General features: G+C 38.2%; 1 long non-coding RNA gene across 2 annotated transcripts in view; it reads right to left on the bottom strand.

The window, feature by feature from the left end:
• Positions 1–905: 905 nt before the first annotated feature.
• LOC123380905 overlaps positions 906–16,387 on the bottom strand; it is a 46,613-nt gene continuing 31,131 nt past the window's right edge. Inside the window, exons 3-4 of one of the 2 annotated variants that reach the window (XR_006587297.1) lie at positions 2,148–2,210; positions 906–1,999 (exon numbers count right to left, since the gene is read on the bottom strand). This is a non-coding gene — a long non-coding RNA (uncharacterized LOC123380905). Of the gene's footprint in view, positions 2,000–2,147; positions 2,211–4,473; positions 5,259–16,387 lie in introns of those variants that run through there. The other variant, XR_006587296.1, reaches the window with a different exon arrangement.

A 16,387-nucleotide genomic window follows, 5' to 3' on the forward strand; every position in this document is an offset into this window, starting at 1 on the left:
CATAAATTGGTACCGATTATTGAAAACATCACGAGGCCATCTCAGAAGTAAGGCCTTATGGTCATGATATTTAGAAAACTTCTAAATCAGAAATGAATATTTAGCAAAGAGTGATACCCCAGCAAACTGATACCACACCTAAATTGAGCGTTCAAGGTCGGGGCCCACAGACCCAATGAAGGATGACCAGAAAGGGAGAACAGAGCTCAGCCTGGATCTGCAGGGCCAAGGTGAACTGAGCCCAGTCTCACTTCCTAAGTGTCGTCCTTCATCCCCCCTACCCTCATGGTCTCTTTTCACTTAAGACTATACTGCTTGCATTGCCTGTTTTGTTCCTGGGGCACTGAGGTTTTGATGCTTCTGGTGGCCATTTTCTTCAAATGTAACACCTTGAGCCATTCTCTTTGCTCCCTCTGTGCCTGGAAAAAACGAGATGCCTACAGATGCTTCTGCTTGGAAAACGGTCATTCTCTGCATGTATGCCACATGCATTATTCCACCTACTGTGTGCCAGCATTCACCAGGCACATCCTGCCAACTCTCTTTATGTATTTTGGTCCTAAAGCTGAACTCCCAACTGCACGGATGCACATGTTCAGGCCTGACGTCATGCAGGCACCTTCTCATGTGGCATGATGGCAACCAGAACATATCTCTCTTGGAGCTAAGTACAGCTTTGGAATCTTCTTTTTCTCTTCTTTTTTCTCTTTTATTCTGTCTGTTTTGAACAAATTCCAGGTCTCTGCGATGCAGGTGGTCCAACTTGGTACACTGCTGTGTGCTTTAAATTAAGCTTGCTTCTGGATCATACTGTTAACTCCCTGCTGAGTGCTCCCAGATCCAAAACTTGGTGGGGGTTCTGGGAAGGCCCTTCTATTCTCTTGTTGGATCTTGTACTGGATGACTATTGGTTTTTAGAGATATTTGGACTCAATAAACTAGTTTTACACTGATTTCTGAAATCCACCCACAGTTATTAGCGTGTATGTCCCCTGCTCGTGAAACTCTAGACTTGATATGTAAGTACATTATCTGGAGCTAAGAAAAAGTCAGGAAAACACACCTTTTTCCATTTTGTATTTATTATCCTTATTTTTTAAATTTTTGTTTAAATTCTTGTTGTGGTTTTACCTAAGAAATTAGCAGGAAACTAACCAGAGAAATGTGTACATTCCTTTATTTTCTTTTATTAGTTTGGATGGGAAAGTGAAAGGTAGACTAGAATAGAATGTAATTTCAGCCTTGTTACTACCTCACTGAATAACCTCGAGCAAGCCGCCTCATCTTTTCAGTTGTCTGCTTCTTCATCTGCACAATAACTCCAACGCTCTTTCTGGTTGTAATATACTATGGAGAGATAGCACAAAAGCCAGAAAGCCGTGGAGAGGGACAGAACTGCTTTAGTCCACTGAATACTTGGTTAAAGACTGAAGTCAAGATCAATAGATATTAAAAAGTCAAGAGGTAATGCCTTTATTTTCTCCTTAAAAAAAGGTATATTATCCATAGCTGTCCATTTATAACAGTACTGCGATAAGGCAAGATAAGAGAAAATACAGGGAGATAAAAATAAAACTTGCTATTTGCCAGCCACTGTGCCAATCAATTTGCGTGTATCACCTTATAACACAACAGCTCTATAGATAGGTGATATCATCTCCATCTTACACATGAACCTTAAAGAGGTTAAGTAATTTGCTTAATGTCTGATTACTAACAAATCATGTGTATTGTATTCCAACACCAATCTCCTTTAAGTAAATAACATTACCAATGCAGGAGGACTGGAGACAGGTGCCACCGCATATTCTTTAGCAAGTTTCTAGGTTTAGTACTTGGATGCACATTGGGGAACTCCAGAGTCCAACTGTGTAAGGAAAGAGCAGAGGAGGTTTTTTTTCCTAGGGTATATGAAAAAATCTGGAGTGATTCTCCAACTTGCTATCCAGTTTTCTGAGGAAGTGAAGAGTAGACTAAGTTGATTGGATAGTCCTGTGCCCTGAAAAAAATAAACAAAATAAAACAAAAACAAGAAACAAAAAACTATTTTACCCTGAAGCAATGTTGTACACCCAGGTCATTGGTATCTGCCAATATTACCATCTAAAAGCAAACTCATGTTGCTCCCTGTTCCTTCTTTGGCTTACCGTTTTCTTTTCATACTTCTATTATTAAAGAAGACAATCCGGAGTTAATGCGCTTATTCTGGACTGTGAAAGAAGATAGACAGTAGATGTTTAGATGATTGTTATGCTCTTCCAGGAAAGTATATACACACTGAGTTGTTTGTGTAGCATTAAAGTATGCTCAGTTATTCACCTAGTTTGGGGTGTTTTTCACTGATATTAGTAACATGTGCTAGTGTGATTCCCCCTGACAGCTGGATCCCTCAAAGGAAGGTCCCCTGACATTGTTAAGCTAGGAGTGACCTGAGAGACATCTAGTCTAGTTTCCTACTCACCAGGGCTGGGATGTTGAACACAGTGGGGACCTAATATAGAATTTTGCCCTCATTAACATCCTTCTGTATTCACTGGTAATGTCTAGTTTCAAACTGTAAGAAAACCACTTGATCTAGTTTAAGAATAAAATTGAAATATATTTAAAAAAAATTTTTAATATTTATTTTTGAGAGACAGAGAGAGAGAGAGAGAGAGAATGAGAGAGAGAAAGCATGAACAGGGGAGGAGCAGAGAGAGAGACAGACACAGAATCCAAAGCAGGCTCCAGGCTTTGAGCTGTCAGCACAGAGCCTGACCCGGGTCTTGAACCCACAAACTGTGAGATCATGACCTGAGCTGAATTTGGACACTTAACCAAATGAGCCACCCAGGCGCCCCAAAATTGAAATATATTTTAAGAATAAGGTAAGAGTCCCAAAGAAGCAGAAGAAAGCTTCTGAGGCTCAGGAAGGAATATGGGAGCAAGAAAGGGGAAGATGTCAGGAATCAAGGGAACCCTCTGTGTCTCTCACATTTCTGCTTTATGTGCTCATTTGGCTTCCTTCTTCACTGGCTTTACCCTTACCCCCACATTCAATAACATGGTACAAAGGGCTGTTCTTTCACTCTTTTGACCAAAAATAACTGTTCAATGTCCATGAAAGTTTTCTGGTTTTCATGTGTTAGACACTGTGGTAGATTAAATCATTGGCCCTAATTCATTATTTCCCTGTAGAAGAATAATAACATTCCCACACTTGTGATAGCTTCACAGTGGGCAGAGACTTTGGGCTTTGGTAGGTGATGTGCTTTGGCTGATGGGATTTAAATTGATATAATGGAAGCAGAAGCTTTAACTGTGCTCAGAAGGTTGTCCTTTTATGCTCCAGCGATCTGCCATTAGAAGAGCATGCTGGGAATAGCTTCTGTTCCCTTCAGCATGGACCTCAGAATATATATATGTAGAGCAGACATACACATGCAGCCTAGTACTGAGCTAGTCTAGGTAAGCCAAACTGCATCCACTGTACAGACCCATAAAATAAGTTTAAGTGCTAGTTGTTGCATGATGTTGACAGTTTGCAATATTACTGGACAATTGCTGACTGATAAAGACATTGACGTTGAAAGCGGTGTGTTACCATAACCAAAGTAAAAAAATACTGTCTTTAATGCTGGGAATGATCAGCGAACAAACATGTAGAGGCTGTTGGCAAAGTGATAACCCACATTATGTAGTGGCAAAATATTTGGTAAATCAATCACCTGTGCCAACTTGGAATACAGAAGACACATTAATAAGTGAGCCTTCAGCTGGGTGGTTTTGAGTCACAACATTGATATTGTGAGCTGGTGGTTCGTAGGTAAGTCTGAGAAGGTATTGTTACAAAACAAATGAGCACACACGCACACAAAAAGATTTGTAAACGTAATTGAGAAGAAATACAGACAGCCCACCCATTCCAAGATTTGCAAGATTAAAAAAAAAAAACTAAAAAATAATTATTTAATTATTTCAAAGTTTTGGCTATTTGAACAAAGCTTTACGACAAAGTCCCAAACTGGACACTACCATTAAAATGCAATCTAAGGGCAAAGGAAGTCTAATATGTGGTTGTCCCATTCTTTGTTAAGAATTTCTGGAAGGATTAAGGTGATCTAACTCAATTCTTTCAGCAGAACAAAAGGATTCTCAGAAGAATTAAGGGCATGACCTAATAGAAGCCTGCTAAAATGTGTCCCTAATTAACTCTGGATTCTAGAGACAGAGTGAGATATGTCAGAAAAGAATCGTGAATGTGGCTTTTTGATATTCCATGTATCCTGGAACTCAACAGTACACATTTAGAGTAATCTCAGACTTCAATTTTTAATTAAAAAATATTTATTTATTATTTTGAAAGAGAGAGAGAGAAATAAATCATGAGTGGGGGAGGGCAGAGAGAGAGGTAGACAGAGAATCTGAAGCAGGCTCCAGGCTCTGAACTGTCAGCACAGAGCCTGATGCAGGGCACAGACCCACGAACTGTGAGATCATGACTTGAGCTAAAGTTGGACACTTAACTGACTAAGCCACCCAGGCACCCCAAGTTTCTTATACACAGATAGAAAATGAGCATCTCAAAATTGCAATTGATCAAAGCATTTCAGGTGAGGTCCATTGGTTCTTAATCCACCGATTTCCTCCCAGCCCTGTGCCCATCCCAAGTTCGATGTGGGTTTCCCAGACCCCAGAAATTAACAGACACAGCTGGATTTCTTGTGCTAGGCCACACTGCTCAGTCAGAACCCACACCTTGCCCGACAGGTCTTTCTTAGGCCTGAATAGAAGATAATACAGTGGGCTAGAGAACAGCTGGGGAGCATTACCTACAAGTTGCCAAGAAGGAGACAAAACAGAGGAGACAAAATCTCAGCATTTTATTGTGTTCACAGAAGTTATCAGAAACTACAGAGACCTTTAAAATAATGAGATCTGGCCCACAAAATGCAAAACAAAGGCAATGTGACCTTTTTATCCCCCTTCTTATGTAATCATTAAATTTGAAACATACAGCATTATTAAGAAGGGTCTTATCAATGCTTAATGTTTCTAAGTAGATTCCCCAACTTAAAAGTCGGCCATGGGGATCACAGAGGATTCGAGTATAAAGAACAGGCAACAAGGTGCTCTCATGTCCTCACACCAAGGCTCCGCTGATTTAATGTGCAGACTTTGAGAGAGTGCTGCTCTGGGGTTCCTGCTGGCTCAGTTTACAGACACCCAGCAGATGTCAATGCTCAGATCTTAGTGCAGGTTAAAGACATCCCTTTCATCTACAAGAGGAAAGAAAAGGGATTAACTAAGCCAGTCAAAGTAAGAGTAGTTTGGTCCACACATAGATAGCTGGATTTGGAGTCAAAGGACTTGGTGCTCTGGGATGAACAGAATCTAGTTCTATACAGAGCACATACATGCTTAGGTTTTTGCCTTGTTTCTCCAGCTGTAAAATGAAGACGATGAGAGGTCAAACGAAAACGTTCCCGTATTAAACTAACACACAAAAGGACCCTCCCCGCCCCCCGTGTTGTGCTTCATTTCTATCATAACTCCCGCATTTATTCTGGTTGTAAAGTATCAGATGCAGCTATGCTTGCCTTGTGTCTGCCGATGTTGACTCATTTTGTTGATGCAAAATGAGGAACTTTCTCTAGTTCCCCTCTACTGTACTAGTGAGCAAAAAAACCTATTCTGAAGACCTCATGACGATATAAGGATGGGCTGGGAACAGCAGGGATGTTTTATATTGTACATTTTCAGCAAGACACTCTAAATAAAAGCCACCTGTTGGAAATTGTATTCTCCTAAAGATATCTTTTGACCCCTTCACCATCAGGGGAAACACTGGAATATTCTGGCATGCTTCTTCACTTTTTCTTCTTTTATATATTCTTTTCTACTGTCTCTGTCAGTAGCTACATGTTTTATATCTTGCTATAACAAAATACTGCCATGACTATAGTTGTGTACTTGAGCTTGCATTTGGGGTCTTACTTTCTAGCCAGACATCTTACCCCTAAGAAAATTTCTAGTGAATAACATATTGTCATCCCTTAGAGTCTGCATCCTAGGATTTGCACCTGTAAGAGACCCAAGACTGACGACTTTCCTGCATTCACATTAAGACAAAGGTCCCTAGTTTCTTAGTTTATATTTTTTTAATTTTTTAATTTTATTTTTGATTTCTTAAGAAATTTGCATCCAAATTAGTTAGCATATACTGCAACAATGATTTCAGGAGTAGATTCCTCAGTGCCCCTTACCTGTTTAGCCCATCCCCCCTCCCACAACCCCTCCAGTAACCTTTAGTTTGTTCTCCATATTTATGAGTCTCTTATGTTTTGTCCCCCTCCCTGTTTTTATATGATTTTTGTTTCCCTTCCCTTATGTTCATCTGTTTTGTCTCAAAGTCCTCATAGGAGTGAAGACATATGATTTTTGTCTTTCTCTCATTTCACTTAGCATAATACCCTCCAGTTCCATCCACATAGTTGCAAATGGCAAGATTTTATTCTTTTTGACTGCCAAGTAATACTCCATTGTAGATATCTATATCTATATCTATATCTATATCTATATCTATATATACACACACACACACATATATATATATACACACACACACACACATATATATATATATATATATATATATATATACACACACACACACACACACACACACACACCACATCTTCTTTATCCATGCATCCATTGATGGACATTTGGGCTCTTTCCATACTTTGGCTATTATTGATTGAGCTGAAGTCAGATGCTTAACTAACTGACCCACTCAGGTGCCCCAATATTTTTTTCTTAAAAGAGTTCACAATATTTTTTAGTTCAGGCCCCATAAACCTAAATTCAACCTAGTGCTCCTCCTATATATAATTTTTCCTCTAATGGCTAGAGTCTGAAAATTCAGTAAGGATGTCCTTCTGCTTTCCTCTTTCTACCCAGATTTTCCCTGAGGTCAGGTGGGTAGTTTTATAGCAACAGAAAGCTACTGTAGATGACTATTGCCAGTGTCCCAGGGTGTCAGAAGTTTGATTATTGTTTTGTCCATTGGACATGAATGATGGTTAGAGGCACTGAAGATAGAATTCTGGGAAAATGGGATTATTTTGGAAGTAGCAGGAAATAAAATAAAGCCATTAGACCCTAACATGTGGTGGGAGTTAGCAGCAAAATTACTTGATGGAGAAATGCTAAAATCCACAGAAAAGAAAACTGACAATCTGCTATTGTTGGGGCACTGAAGACATTTGAAATGGAAAATTGAGCAGAGCTATCTAAATGGCTTGACTTGTCTCTGCTAGCAGTTGTCCTGAACTAAAATAGACTTTTTTCTTTTTTTTAGGTTAACAAAAAATGCATTTCATAGAGAATAGCTAACTGTGCTGAAAACCACTAAGTACTCCAAGATGGAAATCTGAAGGCAAAAACTATCAATTTTAAGTGAAGGGATGAAGAGAGGAATGGCTTTCTGATGACCAGTGAGATGTTATGAGTATTAATGACAGGAGTAGACTCGTTTCAAAATGCTCCAGTAAGCCAGATATTGTGGCTTATTTAATAACAAATTCAAAGCAAGCACCTGTTGCTTTTTGGATTTCATTGCCTGTCGCCTAACTTCAGCCACATCCTTTCCCTCGATTAGCCATAATGCAGAGGTGCTTGCTTCCCAAAGAATGAGCTAAACTACTGAAAAATACCTCGGGAAAGAGTAGCCTGCACTCCTTACCATTTTTACCACGTGCATTTTGTATTCCCATGTATTTGTATGTTTCCTTCTAAATGTTCTAGAATGTTTTCAGTGTTTGTTTGTGCTACTTGTCCATAAAGTTACAAGCTCCATTAAGAAAAAGGAAATAGGAATTATATTTCTTATATTGCCTTCAACCATGGAATTGAGGTAAATAAACATTTTTTACCATTTCTGAATTATTGTTTTGCATTTTTGCTGTGTCTTTATAACATTGTTAAAGTTTTTCGGGAAGTTTTGCTCTGTCTTCTGAACACAAAGTTCATTTTAACAAAAATGTATTAAGTTGCAGGCACTTGGAGAGATGTAGAGTTGGTTAGGACCCAGTCAATCCTCTCACAGAGCTTTTAGGTAAATGAGAATAATACAAGAGAAATCTATTTATAACTTACTTTGTTATTTGTTTCATCTAAAGCTGTTTATAATGCTTAAATGTGAGCATACAAATTTGTACGCTCACTAACAGCAAGTATAGCTTCATCATCATCTCTGTAATCTCCAACATCAAAAACAATGCTTGGCACAGAGTAGATGTCCAGTTATGTTTGTGTTTTTTTTTTTTCTGAACTATCTTACAGTTCTGTATCCAGAGAGTTGGGCATATAAAGATGCATAAGACACAATCAATCACTCAACTCATTGGAGGTGGTGAATGACTCATAATTCATAACAATGTAAGAATTTTTTTAAATAGGTCCTTAAAAATATTGCTGACTCACTACCTCCTTGAAGGTGAGAATGTCCCTGATCTACATCACATTATTCAGTGGCTTTTAGACAAACACTTCCCACTTATCCCAAACATAGAAGAAGCCAAGGTCTAAATAGAAACATAAGACTTATTAACACTAAAGGGATGATGAAATGTGAAACTGTGGCTTTAATTTATATGTTATTTTCATTTATATTTTAGTAATGCTGGATACGAAGCCTTATATGAACAGAGTTACAAGCATTTCAACATTCTTAGTCATTTGAATGCATTTAAAAATAATACCTGAGTCACTGGCATTTTCCTTTCTGCTGTTTTCCCGGATGCATTTGCTTTGTTGAATAAGAATGGACAGAGTGCAGAACGTGATAGTATACTAAGAGACATCACAAAACCAACTCACAAAGTCTCGGGGGGGGGGGGGTGGGTAAGACAAGGTAGCAGATACATGAAGCAAGGAAGTGAAATCATTTTGCCACATTTTCACATGTACATATCATGGACCTTCTGCTGCAGGGTTCTGAATAATATAATGCCATTAAGATAATGTGGCTTTTTTAAAAAAAATCTGTTTTTCTATCTCAAACTAAACAAGTCTTTCTCTTCAGTTTCTGATTATGCAACATGGCTTTGTAGTCTCCTTGGCAACTGACAGCAGTGATTACTATGATGGGGAAGCCATAGTTCCTATGATCTCCTGAGCAAGGACTGGCCTCACCTACTCCAACTCTGCAGTTCATCTGTGACTTCTCTCCACATCGAGTACGAGTTTAGTTAACACCCCACCAATCCAAGAATGCTCTATATATGTCCCATCCTCCATGTTTTTGGACTTGTAGTCTGTGAATGATTCAGAGTCTAAGATACTTAATGCCTTATTTGTCCCTCCGAATATACATGCTATTTTGCACACATGTTAAAATACTCTATGGGCTCCCATAAAATCCAAAGTTTTGACTCTGTTCTACGATGTTCTGAATCATATGCCCCTGTTCACACCTTATCTATCAGTTCAAGGTTTTCTGATAGCCCACAAGGCTACGGCCACACTGACCTTTCAATTTTCCAAAAATTAAGCACCTAGGGTTGTGACAATTCCATTCTCTCCACGTGCAACACATTTCTCCCTATTCTTCACGTGTTCACTTCCGACTTTGCCTTCTATTGTCAGCTTCGATTACACTTAGAAGTAGCCTATGAGGGTGTTTGGTAGTGGGTACTCTGCAAAATAATGACAAATTCCTATCTCACTTCTTTCTCTTACCAGAGACTCGACCTTGGAAAATTTGTTTAATATCTAAAGCTTTATCTCTTTTGCCATAAAATGAGAATGATAATGTTAAATAGCTTCAGGGATTGTGAAATAAATAAGATAAACTAAGGCAATTCTTGGAAATAGAAATGAAACCATAATTTAAAACACTTTCCAATGCCCCATGAAATAGACAGTATCTATATAGCATCAAAGACACAAACAAACAACATAGTCAAATTGGAAAATGTGTACCTTAACACCAGTTAAATGTTTTTTTCAACATGAACCACATAGAATGTGAGGATAAACCGCCATCGGTCATAGTAATTATATTACTACAAAATTGGCAGGGTAAAGCAAAGGGAAATAACTAGGCATCTAGTGGACTTGACTCCCCCAAACACAAAAGTGGATAAATAAACATGTGCTCGCTGGGAACTTCAGACAGTCAACTTGAAAACAGCTGCTCAAACTGGAGTGGCTTTGCCAACTCAAAAGGAAGTGAATGCAGGGGATTGATATGAGCTCTAAAGGGACTGAGTAGTTTGAATCACATGAACTCTTAAATCAGTCAAGAGAAGCTCTCTTTCAGGAAAACCCTTGCCCTGAAGAGACATGCCATAGACACAAAAGAAAGTCCATGTCAAAGTGGAGGAGAGGAACAGGGGTAGGAGCCATCAAAAAGAAAACATATTTTGACCACCACACCAAAACAACAGGAGAGGTTACTCAAGAGCCATGAAGTGAGGGGAAAAACCCTATTTTCTTACATTACAAATAACAAAAGGATTTACATAGAATTTTATATGGCCTTATAAGAAAAAGAGCGTAAGGAGAAGAATGATATTCCCACATCAAGGAAGCATGCCAGAAAACATGACCACAAAAGAGATGAGAATTGTACCATATTTAAGGAAGATAACTACATAAAGAAAATGGCACAAGATATGAAATCCAACATAAATCATAATTAGAAATAGTTTTGTAAATATGTATTAGATCTTAATAAAGATTTGCAAATAAGATGTAAAAATAATTAGTTCAGAAATTAAAATTATGAGTGAACAGAGGACTGAATTAAAAAAAAAACCAAATGATTTGAGAGGAAGTGGTAAATTTAAACATATGTAAGAAGATACAGAATGACATAAAATGTGTCTCCAAGGAAAAATAACAAAGTAGAGAAATAGTGAATTAAAAAAAAAACCTGTAATTCTAAGTAATTTTTCTGAAAATAAAAAACAAAAACAAACAAAAAGACTTAAAATTACATCTTAAAACACCCATTACATCCGTAAGAAAAATTGATCTAGAATATCCAAACCTAAGACATATTTAGTAACATTTCACACTTAAAAAAAAAAAAAAGGAAGAAAGAAAGACCAACCAACTCTGGGCACCCTGACAGAACTACTACAATACACATAAGTGAAAGAGAATCCGTTTATCATCACTATTGTCTATAGCAACACTTTTAGAAGAAAGTGTAATGACACTTTCAATATTTCCAAAGAAGGAACACAGAATCCAAGGATGTTACATCCAGCCAAATAGATTTCCAAGTATAGAGATGGAAGATAAATTTTCACAAACAATCGTTAACTCAGAGAATATTGTTCCCATGAGTTATTCTCCAGAATTCGACTAAAAACCCAGCTTCAGACTATCAAAAGCAAATATCTAAAGAGACGTTAACATAAAGGCATGGGAACAGAAAAAAATATACTGGTCATTTTCATCAACAAGCACTATGATATTTTATGTGTAACTGTGCTTGAGTCTTTTAAATTTTTTCCATCTTCACTGAGATAAACAGATGAAAATTTGCATATTCAAGGTGTATGCAATGTTGTGATAAATGTATATATTATGAAATAATTACCAAAATAAAAGGAATTAACATATCCATCAACTTACATTATGCACCAACTTTTTTCTTTTGTGGTGAGAAGACATGAGATGTACCCTCTTAGCAAATTCCAAGTATACAATATATGCTTGGTGTTACCCTGGTGGACATTAAATGTTTAAGACATGTGCATTTTATCACTGAAAGTTTGTTCCCTATTACCAACATCTCCCCATTTTCACCCACCCTCCAGTCTCTGGCAATACCATTCTATAGTCTGCTTTTATGTGTTTGACATTTCTTAGATTCCATGTTCTGAAGAGAACACCCAATATCTGTTATTTGGTGTCTGGCTTATTTTACTTCATGTAATGCATTCCGGTTTTATCCATGTCATTCCAAACTGAAGGATTAACTTCTTTTTAAATGATTGAGTGGTGTTTCATTGTTTCATCAAAAGATTTCAGAATATTACTGTTGTTCATCAAAATATTCAAATGAAATAAAATATGTACAGTAGCCAGAGTAGTCATAATAGAAACTTTTCCCAACTGTTGGGAGAAGACAGGGTGGAGATGGGGAAGAAGAGAAGCCTTCCTGTGAATGGGGGCAGCCACTCTCCACCCCCACCCCTCCACAACCAGCCGATCTGCCCTTTTGGCCAGGGGTTGAGATCTAAGGGGTTAACTGGACCACAAATCCAAAGTTGGACACAGGAAGCCAAATGTATGGTAGAACCAAGAATCTGGAACATAGAGTTCAGGAACAAAGCAAGGCCTCAGTAAATAGAAAGTATTCTGTGAAGCTTTTCATAAACATCTTTGAAGTCTTCTCAAGTCCTCCTTATTTGCAAATGTGTGTAGAGCCCACAGGAATATCAAGCTGTTTTGAAGTTTCAGACTTAACTTCAAAAATGTGGATTAAATGGTACCTAAAAGAGAGGGAGGGGCGTTGTATTCATCACTTTTTGTTTTCCAGAGAAACAAACCAAAACTGACAGGAGATAGATATATAGATGAGAGAGAGAGAGAGAGAGAGAGAGAGAGAGAGAGAGAGAGAGAGATGATATATCTACAAAAGAGACTTCTTTTAAGGAATTGGCTCATGTGATTAAGGAGGCTGGCAAGTCTCAAATCTGCAAAGTACGCTTGAGACCCAGATAAGAGTTGTAATTTGAGTCCAAACACAGTTGGCTAGCATATTGCTTGCTTGCTCGGAGGTGGTCAGTTTTGTTGTTGGCGGTGGTGTTGTTTTTCCTTTTAAGACCTCAACAGATTGAATTAATCCCTCTCAAATTATGGAGGGTAATCTGCTTTACTAAAAATGAACTTATTTAAGTTTTAATCTTATTTAAAAATTTCCTTCACAGAAACATCTAGAATAATATATCTTGGTACCATGGCCTAGCCAAATTGACATGTGACATGAACCATAAAAGCGTCCGATATCATGTCAACACCACCACCACAGTCAAGGTTTGAGATTGGAAATACATGGGACGGGTGGTTCTGCAGAGAAGTTTTCTGACTCCTGAGTGAAGTTGTCTTCCTTCTAAGTTGTCTGTCCTTCCAGATCATTTACCTGCTATTTCCATTTTACTAATTATACAACCTACTGCGATCTTCAGTCCTTTGATGTTATTTTTTTATCCTTACTGTTTCATGTCCTTCTCACCACTTTTACCCTGCTAGTTTCTATGATTCATTTTATTTTATCCTACAAACACTATGGATTATTCAATCCACCCCGCCCCCCCCCCCCCCCCACCTCCTCCATTGTACTCAAAAGGACAAACTCAAGTCTGGTCAAACCTTGTCAATTACTACAAATCTTGTCTCCAGTTCTGACCTTTCCTAACAATTTCACCTGACTCCTTAGCATTTCCACTTAGGTAATGGGCACTACAAATTTAAGATGATCAAAATATAATAAATTATTCCTTCCAGAAACTGCTCTTCTCCCATTGTATTTGTGTTAATAAGCAAAGCAATCATTTCCTATTTGATTGCCCAAGCTAAAATCTTGATTCTTTAATTTCTCTTTTCCCCTCAACTACCACCACAGACAAATTACCAAATTCACTGAACTTTTTTTTTTTATTTAAAATTTTTTTTTCCAACGTTTATTTATTTCTGGGACAGAGAGAGACAGAGCATGAACGGGGGAGGGGCAGAGAGAGAGGGAGACACAGAATCGGAAGCAGGCTCCAGGCTCCGAGCCATCAGCCCAGAGCCTGACGCGGGGCTCGAACTCACAGACCGCGAGATCGTGACCTGGCTGAAGTCGGACGCTTAACCGACTGTGCCACCCAGGGGCCCCTGAACTTTTTTTTTTTAAACTAATTGTGTTGACTTTATCTAGTCCCCTCTACTTCTACTACTATAATTCTGTAAATAAAATAATTATCTCTCTGGAGTTTTACAATAGTCTCCTAAGTAGTCTTTCTGATCTTACTATTGCCCTTAACTCTTCCTTATCTATTTTTCACTTGGCAGCTAAAGTGATCATTTTAAAAGTGTAAGCGAGTTGATGTCGTTATCATACTTAACCTCTCTAACGCAATTTCTCATATACTGTTAGTGAATGTAAAATGGCATAGCCACTTTGGAATATATTTTGGCAGCTTCTTATGTAGTTAGACATGCTTACCACAGGACTGAGCAATCACACTCCTGGGTACTTATTATAGATAAATGAAAAGTTATACCCATATAAATACCTACATACAAATGTTCATAGGAGCTGTATTTGTAATAGCTAGAAGCTAGAAACAACTCACAAATCCTTTCATGGGTGGATGAATAAACACATTATGATACAACCATGCAATATAAACTACCCAGCAATAAAAATAAACCATTGATACATACGGTATTTAGATGGACCTCAAGTTCATATTTAAACGTCTGACACAATTTTTGACGTTTGACTTCTGCCTCTTTCAAGCCCACACTTCCTTTTCCCCTTTTGTCCTATATGTGGGCAAGCTGATAAGAAGGCTTGGGTTCTCTTTCCTCTGGTGTCGGTGGAAAGTTCAAACCACATGAGCCCTGGACTACATTTGGGAATCCTTATCACAGTCCCACTTCCTGACCACAATAAACAACAAAGGTAGTTTCCCCTCCTTGCTCTTGGAAGACAATTTTGGACCTGCTTGCAAACATATTCTGATTCTTCCACAAATTCTTATTATATTAGGAATAAACATTTTCATACCCTCTTGGTGAATATGTAGCATCCAAACCCAATTCTGGGTGAGGTGTCCTTTTCATCTGTGCAAGATGACCACAAAGAAGGACATTATCATGAGGGACAAAAGCCAACTGCAAAAGTTACATAGTATATGACTCCATTCACCTGACACTCTAGAAATGACAAAATTATAGTGATAAATACTAAATCAGTAGTTGTGCCATTATAGGGTAACATGAGGTAGTTTCTTCATGGTGATGGAATCATTCTATATCCTGATTGTGGTGCTACTTATATTAATCTATACATGTGATATGATTCCATAATAATGCACACATACACACACATGCACACACACAGTGCATATAAAAATTGATAAAATCCAGTCTGTAGTTAGTGGTACTGTATCATTGTCAATTTATTCATTTTGATAATGTACTTATAAAGGTGTTTTCTGCTTGAAAGGTATACAGGGAATCTATACTACTTTTTCAAACTAAAAACTAAAACAAAAATCCACACAAATATTCCTTTCTAATGATTTATCTTCTTACAGTAAATTGGGAACTAGATCTTGAGGTTCCTACAAGTTCTGTCCCTGTTTTCTTCTTTGCTCTCATCTTCTGCTATTCCTCCCTCTTGCCCACTGGTCATCCATATTGGCTCTCCTCTGTTGGCTGGAACATGTTAAGCTGTTTTTTACCTTAGGGCCTTTAGCATAGCTTTCCTTTCAGTCTAGAATTTTTCCCTCCTAGATTTTCATTTAGTATTGGGAAAACAACATGCAAAAAGCATGTAAACTTCCAGATTCATGTCATTATTGTGCAGGGGAAAAGATGGTCATTGATGAAATGATAACAATAAGAAAAAAACAACCGTATGAGAGTAGTAAGGGTGTGGTACATGCAGCTAAAAGCACTAATAGCTGGGAGGTCTGACTGAGTCTGGGGAGGCAGGGAAGATTCCATGAAGGAGTGACATTTGAGCTGAGATATGAAGGCTAAGCTGGACTTAACTATGCAAAGAGCCTAAGAGAGTTCCAGATGAAAGAAGAACATGTACAAAGGCCCTGTGGGTGATGAAATGACAGTTTGTGAAGGGAGAGGAGCATCACAGGTAGTAGTTGAATTAAAGCCAGAGACCTGGGAAGAAGTCAAATAATTTAGGATCTTAGAGATCATATCAAGGGTGATTTCAATGGACTCCACTGATTACAAATTGGTTGTAAGGCTAGAAAGTATCTAACTTCTACTCTTTGTAAATGATTCTTTTAGATTTAGGGTTGAAACACAGATGGGAGTAAAATTCACTGACATCTTGGTGTAAATGCTGTCTCTGAGAGTATCTTGTATGGAGAGAACGGTGGATGAATTCTCCTATGAGAGCCTTGAGTGAAAGAATCAAAAATACTTGGGGGCTGCTTCATAATTTGGCCTTCATAGGCCCTTATAGGAATACCTTGGTAAAAGTAGGGGAGCAAAACCTCTCTCAGTTGGCCTAACCTTTTCTCTTCTTTGGAGGGTGAGGAGCCATAGATAGTTCCTGTGGGTCAGAAAGCAGCAGTCCCAAAGCTGCCATTGTGTGGTCAGGAGAACCAGCAGGACTCAGGCCAGCGTGACATGGAATGTCTGC

Source organism: Felis catus, chromosome D2 (assembly GCF_018350175.1).
Source record: "Felis catus isolate Fca126 chromosome D2, F.catus_Fca126_mat1.0, whole genome shotgun sequence".
NCBI lineage: Eukaryota > Metazoa > Chordata > Mammalia > Carnivora > Felidae > Felis > Felis catus.